Source organism: Pinus tabuliformis, chromosome 7 (genome assembly GCF_031772625.1).
Source record: "Pinus tabuliformis cultivar Carrire ecotype Pingquan chromosome 7, CPIR1, whole genome shotgun sequence".
In the NCBI taxonomy this organism is placed as follows: Eukaryota; Viridiplantae; Streptophyta; class Pinopsida; order Pinales; family Pinaceae; genus Pinus; species Pinus tabuliformis.
The window spans coordinates 141,834,433-141,843,522 of record NC_142293.1 but is presented as its reverse complement, the minus strand read 5'-3'; the positions used below and the strand labels follow the sequence as shown (position 1 = coordinate 141,843,522).

The 9,090-nt window shown below is 47.3% G+C and overlaps 2 pseudogenes; both read left to right on the top strand.

Moving 5' to 3' along the window:
• The first annotated feature begins 851 nt into the window (after positions 1-851).
• LOC149246160 (5S ribosomal RNA) lies at positions 852-969 on the top strand (annotated as a pseudogene).
• A 605-nt stretch (positions 970-1,574) lies between these two features.
• On the top strand, positions 1,575-1,693 carry LOC149246159 (5S ribosomal RNA; annotated as a pseudogene).
• Positions 1,694-9,090: the final 7,397 nt, after the last annotated feature.

Genomic DNA, 9,090 nt, shown 5'->3' with positions numbered 1-9,090 from the left:
ACCAACTACCTACTAGCAGCAGCAATCCAAGCACTATGAATTCCACACTATCCAAACTAGCTGCTCATGGTAATGGTGGAGGTTTAAATAGGAGAAGGAGTCTCCATGAATGGTGGGAGGACAAGCTTATCTTCAAGGAAGGTGGTTCCAAATGACGAACATACATGCCATAGAAGGGAGGGCGATACTCACAAGGCCAACAACCAAGTCTGGAACCATCTGGAAGGCTGGCTGTTGGAACAAATTCGCCCAAACTGGATCAGCGCGGGTGTAACACTGAACTGACGCGCTGACAGCGCATCACAGTAACAGAGAAGGTTGTGTCAGCGCGGCTTAATACTTTCATAGGATGCGCTGGCGCATAAAATTCGACCAGCGCGGGAAACCTGTGTGCTTCCGCGCTGGCAGCGCATCAGTTACACTATCAGCCGCCTGTCAGTGCGGTTATTTTAATAACAGACGCGCTGATGCAATAAAATTTGGCAAAGTGGGTCATTTGGCCAGTTTAGAGAGCATGAGCATGGTGTATTTGATTTCATGAGACAGTAGGGAGACTGACAGGGAGACAGTGACAAATTACTGCGTAACAAGAACCGTGGAGGGTTCACGGAAAGGCCGCGCGAGCTCCACGCAGCGTCGTCGGTGGTCGCGGAACTTACGCCTTTTCCTTCTCTCTCTTCTTTTCATTTTCGCTCGTTCGTTCTTCCACTGGCTCCTCGCAGGGCGGGAGGCGCCGCCGAGTCGGGGAAGAGGGCGAGCCCCTGCGCCGAACCGTTTCGGATCGAGGGCCGTGGATGGGGCCCGTGGCTCGGCAGTGTCCCTTGAAGAGGGGGAGGGGGCGAGATCTTTCCGGGTGCGGTCATACCAGCGTTAACGCACTGAATCCCATCAGAACTCCGCAGTTAAACGCACTTGGGCTAGAGTAGTACTGGATGGGTGACCTCCCGGGAAGTCCTAGTGTTGCACCCTCCCCCCTCTTTTTTGTGCGGCGTTTTGCGACGTGGGGATACTTATATAGTGATTTTATAATGGAATCCCGCGAACGAAGAGATCGCTGGAGCATTAAGGGGGCGGGGGGAGCGTCGTTGAGGGAAACGACGACTCACTTTAAGACTGCTCCGAGGGAAATTCGAGAACAGGTTCTTTTCCCTGGTCGGAAGTCACCGGCGGGATCACAGGGCAACGGAGGCGACGTATTGTGGCAGTGGGCGATGAATCTAGGACCGTTCGCATCACCGCTGCGAATATGACATGAGGAGAGTGGGTAAGAGGTGTAGATCGTATGTGATTTTGTAGGAATTCGAATTTTGGAAGAACCGTGGAGGGTTCACGGAAAGGCCGCGCGAGCTCCACGCAGCGTCGTCGGTGGTCGCGGAACTTACGCCTTTTCCTTCTCTCTCTTCTTTTCATTTTCGCTCGTCCGTTCTTCCGCTGGCTCCCCGCGGGGCGGGAGGCGCCGCCGAGTCGGGGAAGAGGGCGAGCCTCTACGCCGAACCGTTTTGGATCGAGGGCCGTGGATGGGGCCCGTGGCTCGGCGGCATCCCTTGAAGAGGGGGAGGGGGCGAGATCTTTGTGGGTGCGATCATACGAGCGTTAACGCACCGGATCCCATCAAAACTCCGCAGTTAAGCGCGCTTGGGCTAGAGTAATACTGGTATGGGTGACCTTTCGGGAACTCCTAGTGTTGCACCCTCCCCCCTTTTTTTGTGCGGCGTTTTGCGACGTGGGGCTACTTATATAGTGATTTTATAATGGAATCCCGCGAACGAAGAGATCGCTAGAGCATTAAGGGGGCGGGGGGAGCGTCGCTGAGGGAAACGGCGACTCGCTTTAAGACTGCTCCGAGGGAAATTCGATAACAGGTTCTTTTCCCTGGTCGGAAGTCACGGGCGGGATCACAGTGTAACGGAGGCGATGTATTGTGGCAGTGGGCGATGAATCTAGGACCGTTCCCATCACCGCTGCGAATATGACACGAGGAGAGTGGGTAAGAGGTGTAGATCGTATGTGCTTTTGTAGGAATTCGAATTTCGGAAGAACCGTGGAGGGTTCACGGAAAGGCCGCGCGAGCTCCACGCAGCATCATCGGTGGTGTTGTGGAGGTAAATCCTCTCTGTGGACAGAGACGATCCCTACTAGCCCAGACCGGGTCTAGCAACAATCACACAATGCTATCACGCAAGTTCCTAATTGCAAATACAAAGTAGATGGTGAGAACCTACTTGGATTCCAACGCTAGTGTTCGTAGAAGAGATGTCGCCCTCGTTCCGTTGCTTTGGCCGGTCACGATCTCCATGATTAGACACCTGCACATGCAAAGAACACCACGAAAACAAGCATAATATCTAGTAGATACAATTATATATCAGTCAAAAAAGATATAACTCAACATCAAACATGAAACAATGAGAGTGGAACCATAATGATAGTCATCTATTATTGATAAGTAACAAAGAAGAATACAACCATTGTTCTGACGTCAAATCCTCCTTTGGCTGGGTGATCAGCTACACAAGTCTTGCAAAGCTTGTTGGGATGAGGAACAAGCCTCTCTCTCTTTGGGTGACAAGAATCTCCTTACTTAGATTTGGCCTTATGGGTGCAAAGAAGGCTCTTGCAGCTTCAAACTCTCTATCACTATGCTGGGACCAGAACTACTGTAACTATGACTAGCTTGCTCAAGGCATAGAGGCAAGCTTTTATAGATAGAGAAGAAAGAGATAGGATCAACCACATTATTCATGGGATTGGCTTTATCACTTGGAAACTTCCATGAAAGGTGGCAAACCACTTTCCTTTCTATGGAGATTCGAAGCCAAACCATCCTTGCTCAACATAGATTCAGTTGGTGAATGGGTTGAAGAGAACCTTCGGGAGTTTGGTGGTTGAAAACTTCACTCAATTCAGTTGGCGCGAGTGCGACTCTGAGACAGAGCACCAATAGCGCGCCCTCTTTAGAGGATTTCCGTCATTGGCGCGGGCAGTGAACTGAGGACCCGCGCTAATGCAAAAAGAGTTGTTTTCATGGAGATTTTGCAGGAGATGTCTTCAGGGCAAATGAAGCTCATACTTAGAGGAATGTGATGCAAGTGGTTTCAAGCCATGTCACTTCTCACAGGTCCCGGAATGAGTCCTCCAGTGTATGGGTGAGGGGTAAAAGGGACGGTGACAAACGGTGACAAATTGCTGTGTAACAGATGCCCCCTAAAGCATGAGGCCCGAGAGAGAGAGGGGTGAAATGCTTTACAAGAACATGCGTGACTGAAAACACGGCCGCCGGAGAACCTACGTAAAGAAGTACACTATTTCTCAAGTACATGATGTATGTGGTATGGGCGCAGCCATCCATAACAAAGTACATAACGATCTATTTCAAAGGTATGGACGCAGCCATCCAGAGAGGACCGATAAATAGACTCAGGCATGGTCGCAGCCATCTAGTAAATGAGTCATGTAATGATCATAATAAGCCACAAATCACAACCTAGATCCCAATAGACAAAATCCAGGGTCTTGCGCTCCATCTCGACCCGAACAGAGTACAAGTTCAAGCATGCGAATACATGAGTTGAAGTCGAACATGCATGAACATCGTCTGATTACCAGTCAATAATGAAAACTGTTAACAGACGCGAGAGGTACCACCAATAATGACGATGTTCCTCAAGGTACTATAGGTACAATCTACGGCGTGCGAATAAATGAGCTGGCGTCGAACACCCGCAGAATCATTCGATCCGAGGCCAATGATGAAAACCTCTCATCGAACACGAAGAACCTGCCATTGAGGCATGCAGGCTCCAAGGCACCGAAGGGAGTCTCTAGATCAACTTCCTGGATAATAAGCTGAAGTCGACAGGAAATGACCTTGATCAAAGGTGGGCCATAATGTTTCCCACATCATTGACACGAGACAGAGGAAAGATGTTGTGGTGATTCAGAATTATGTGAGGCATCAGAGGGAGGTTGTATTTTAGCAGAGGTCAACGTCTCTTGAACATATCGGCGGCATGATAGCGGACTTGGCAGTATTTGACATCAATTGAGTAGAGGTCATGGGGACAAGGCAATGAGCAGATGAGAGGTCAAATAGGATAACCCGAACCCACGGAGGCTAGTGTAAAACAAGATGAGATGTTCCCACCCAGACACGAATGCAGACTAATGCCATGTTCAAGAGCGACATACTGCCGACACGACAACGATTGTGGTTCCATTTTCCCCACCATTTCTGGTGAGTACCCCGATTATTTTTTGATGACAAGCTTGACGGGGATAACGTATGCTTGGAAGGCGTCATTATGACAGAATCCGATGTCATTAAGTTTTAACGAGTCTGACAAAGGAAGAACTCGGCGCCTTTTCCTATTTAGAGAGTCTGAAAAGACAGCAGAAAAGGAAACTCCAGGGGGGTCCTTTTCGTAAAGTTGTGTCTCCCGAGCCCGAAAAAGTATAAAACAATGCTCGAAAGAACCGCCCGACCATAACGATCGAGGAGTACTTTTCATGAGTAGTGATATCGATCTGAAAAAGTAAAAAAACGATCAACATCACGTCGTTTCGTAACCATTAACGAACCGGAAACGACAAAGGTCCGACAATCTTTTCGTTTTTACACGGTCAGAAAAGGGTTTAAAGACGACCGCCTCTTGTTTACTTTTAACGAGTCAAGAGGGATAACTCGGCAATCTTTTCACTTTTAATGAGTCAGAAAAGGGCTGAAAGATGACTCCATACTGACTTTTTCGTGTATTTACCGAGTCCGAAAAAGTATAAAATACAACTCGTTTCACCGTCGAAGTCGCAAAAAGGACCTGCCATAGCACGAATAACAAGCATAACATCCATTTTCGACCAAAAATATATTAAAATATTCAAAAAACAACTTTTTAACCCTAATTACAAGCCAAAAAGTCTATAAATATGGTGAAAATGTAAAAAACAAAATTACTTTTACCTTTTACCTTTTGCATAGTGGTAGTGGTCCATTTGGGGTGCAAACTTTGAGCAGCGATTACCGCAAATCTGGGCAACCATTTGAGATTCCGCCAGTTCCAGGTAAGAGGCGCTCTCTTAAGCTTCATTTCCATACCTGTTTTCATGCATTTTGTTCCTGAATTGAGCCTCCGCAAGGGGGATTTTAAAATTTAGGGTTGCGCCCCATTGGCGCGGGTATCCGGCACGGGTCCGCGCCAATGGGGTGATTTACCCAAAGGTACCGCGCCAACCGCGCGACCTAGTTTTTCACTTAAATTTTCCCATCATTTTTTAAATTTTTCCGGTGTATATGCTTACCAGGGTTTCATTAATGATTTATTCATCCTTGTGGGTGCAAGAAATACGCAAAAATGCCAGTGGAATGGAAAGAACGAGAGCATGATGCCGTAGATGCCTTAGCCATCGCGGATGAGGGATGCATGAATGCTTTGAGAGACTGTGGTCTCAAGAAATTCTTCCTCACCTCCTATCTGCGAGCTCAACCAGAGCTATTACAGTTTATAGTGGATGCTTGGGATGTCGATGACCAAGTATTTCGACTACGGGATCAGACCTTAGAGCTGGATGTATCTGATGTGTACTTCATTACTGGGCTGTCACGGAGAGGGGCGAGCCCCATTCTGACCGGAAGCAGGCCTTCCGCAGAGAAAATAGGTGAAGTGAAGGCTCGTGTGTGCCCAGAGGCACAATTTGGGAAGAACAGCGCTAAGGTGGATATCGCCACCATCCATGATTTGGTTCTTAAGGTGATACTGTTCACCATCACACATGCAGCTGGGGTACAGGCACCCCATGAGGCCAGCAAGAACCATCTGTTACTGGCGACAGAATGTCTTAGCCCCACCATTTTTGACTGGGCTATAGCAGTGACTATAAATATCAAGAGGCAGCTTACAAAGTGTAAGCGCGGGGGAGTGAAACAGTTCGGGTATGGTTCGATTGTGGTATCATTCTTCTTGGAACGATTACCTTTATTCCAGTACCAGGGAGCTGTAGTAGCAGACCCATTACCACGAGAGCCAAGAATGGCTCGTTGGGTAGCATTGATGCCTAGAGGAGGAGGAGGCCAGCAGATGTCTTCGCGGCCCGAGTTCTTCATATGGCTTCGCCGCCAGTTGATCGTGGTAGAGGACTGGCCATACGTGGGAACCAACTTCATGGGGGACCCAGACCTCCCACTGCCAGAGGGGGAAGAATGGGAAGAGGAGCTAGGTATGATATTCTCTTTTTGATGTTTCTTATGTATTTTTTTTTTTTTTTTTTGTCAATACATGCATGTTCTGATGACAGTTATATATATATATATATGCAGATGTGGGCCCAGAGCGACCAGTCGGTTTGTCTCCTATAGCGAGGAGGGATCAACCTGCAGCTGACCCTCAGGCAAGAGGTGCCGTGGGGGAAGAGCTGGTGCAGAATCTCGAGGGACTTACCCAAGGGATTCCAGGCTATGCTAGATTGGCAGATGCGTCGTTCGCATATCAGAGGCACACGGTGGGGGTGCCGACCCGCATCCATTGTCTGCTGAGACGTTTGGTGCGCGCGGTGGCGTGCTATCATGAGCACCACCACGAGTAGACTCCTAGGTTTCTTTCATGCATATTTTTTGAGGGACATGTTGTCCGAGGATGTATCAGGATGAACATGTATTATTTTTTGAGTTTTGTAATGCACGCGGTGCAAACATTATGACACACATATATATATACATATGCCTATGCTTTATTATTGTGCTTTTATGTGCTTGCTTGTATAATGTTTTGATTATAGATTACGCAAATGTCTATCTAATACATGATTGGCCAATGCATCAGATAATGTGTTTAATCGTCGTGGAATATGTTGATATGTGATAAAATCAAAATTCCTTTCTAACAATTTAACACGTAAGTACAGCCTTAAAATGTGACGGTCTCTGACGGAATATCGCCCATTGAGCTGGTGGACGACAAGCTGAGAGTCTAGGTTAACAAGCAATGTACGAATACCGAGATTAATTGCCTCGGCTAATAATTCAATAACGGCGCTATATTCAGCAACATTGTTTGTAGTGCAGCCTAAACAGACACCTTGAAGATCTATCAACTCACCGTGAGGATCGTAGATCACCCACGCCGCAAAGGACAAATTACGAGTGCTGCGGCAGGCACCATCAGCGAAACCAATGTAAGGTGCACCCAACATCTGCGCAAGAAGCAAAAAGACACAATAAGGGGGCAATCACGCTTTCACACAAAACCGAAAACATGAAAACTCACACACACACACACACACGCATGTACAAATCAAAGCGTATGAATCATGCATAGTACTTTTTCAAGTACAGCCCATTGCGGGGCTTATCAAGAGGATTACCTTCGTAGTCAACTAGCTCGTACGCCCCTTTTTGCAATACTCTCTTTACAATGTAAGGGCCTAGCCACATGGGCTCGAGTTTTCCTGCCCCCAGCTTGTCATTTGCTTGGTCGTATAGCAGGACAAGGTCTCCCTCAACAAAGGAACGAGGATGAATGGTATGGTCAAAATGAGTTTTGACTCTCTTCTTTTGAGCTTCGATGGCTAGGGAGGCTAAACGACAGGTCTTGTCTAACTGTTCTAGATAAAGAAGCCGTTCCTCCACCGGAGTGGTGTTGGGAAGCAACTCGACGGCTATTTTCAACGAAGGAATTTCACATTCTATAGGAAGGGTAGCCTCCAGTCCATAAACTAGCTGAAATGGAGTGAAACCGGTGGCATCCTTCACAGAGGTCTGGTAGGCCCATAAGGCGGGAAACAACATCAGATGCCAATTAGACTTATGCATGTCAACAGTACGTTGAAGCATCGTAACCAGAATCTTGTTCACGGCTTCAACCTGGCCGTTAGACTGAGGATAGTACGGGGTCGAATTATCATGCCGTAAGCCTAGTTGGGTTGTCAGTTCCGTCATCATGTGATTACGGAAATGCTTTTCGTGATCTGTGATGATGGCTTGTGGAACTCCGAACCATGTAATAACATGATTGAACAAAAACTGCGCCGCTGTATGACCATCTTCGGTTAATGTGGGCATCGCCTCGGCCCATTTGGTAAAGTAATCGACGGCAACGATAATAAACCCATCCCCCCGGCCGAGCGAGGATTACAGGTTGTATAATCAATGCCCCATTTTGCAAAAGGGCCGACGGTCACTACAGGGTGCAGCGGGGCCGGTGGCGCATGCATCTTCCGCTGATATATCTGGCATGCATGACAAGAGCTATTACACAACAATTTGTCACCGTTTTTCACCGTCCCTTTTACCCCTCACCCATACACTGAAGGACTCATTCCGGGACCTGTGAGAAGTGACATGACCTGAAACCACTTGCATCATATTCCTCTAAGTATGAGCTTCATTTGCCCTGAAGACATCTCCTGCAAAATCCTCATGAAAACAACTCTTTTTGCATTAGTGCGGGTCCACAGTTCACTGCCCGCGCCAATGAGGGAAATCCTCTAAAAAGGGCGCGCTATTGGCGCTCTGTCCCAGAGTCGCACTCGCGCCAACCGAATTGAGTAAAGTTTTCAACCACCAAACTTCCGAAGGTTCTCTTCAACCCATTCACCAACTGAATCTATGATGAGCTAGGATGGTTTGGCTTCGAATATCCATAGAAGGGAAAGTGGTTTGCCACCTTTCATGGAAGTTTCCAAATGATAAAGCCAATCCCATGAATAATGTGGTTGATCCTATCTCTTCCTTCTCTATCTATAAAAGCTTGCCTCTATGCCTTGAGCAAGCTAGTTACAGTAGTTCTGGTCCCAGCATAGTGATAGAGAGTTTGAAGCTGCAAGAGCCTTCTTTGCACCCATAAGGCCAAATCTAAGTAAGGAGATCCTTGTCACCCAAAGAGAGAGAGGCTTGTTCCTCATCCCAACAAGATTTGCAAGACTTGTGTAGTTGATCACCCAGCCAAAGGAGGATTTGACGTCAGAACAATGGTTGTATTCTTCTTTGTTACTTATTAATAATAGATGACTATCATTATGGTTCCACTCTCATTGTTTCATGTTTGATGTCGAGTTATATCTTTTCTGACCGATATATAATTGCATCTACTAGATTTTACG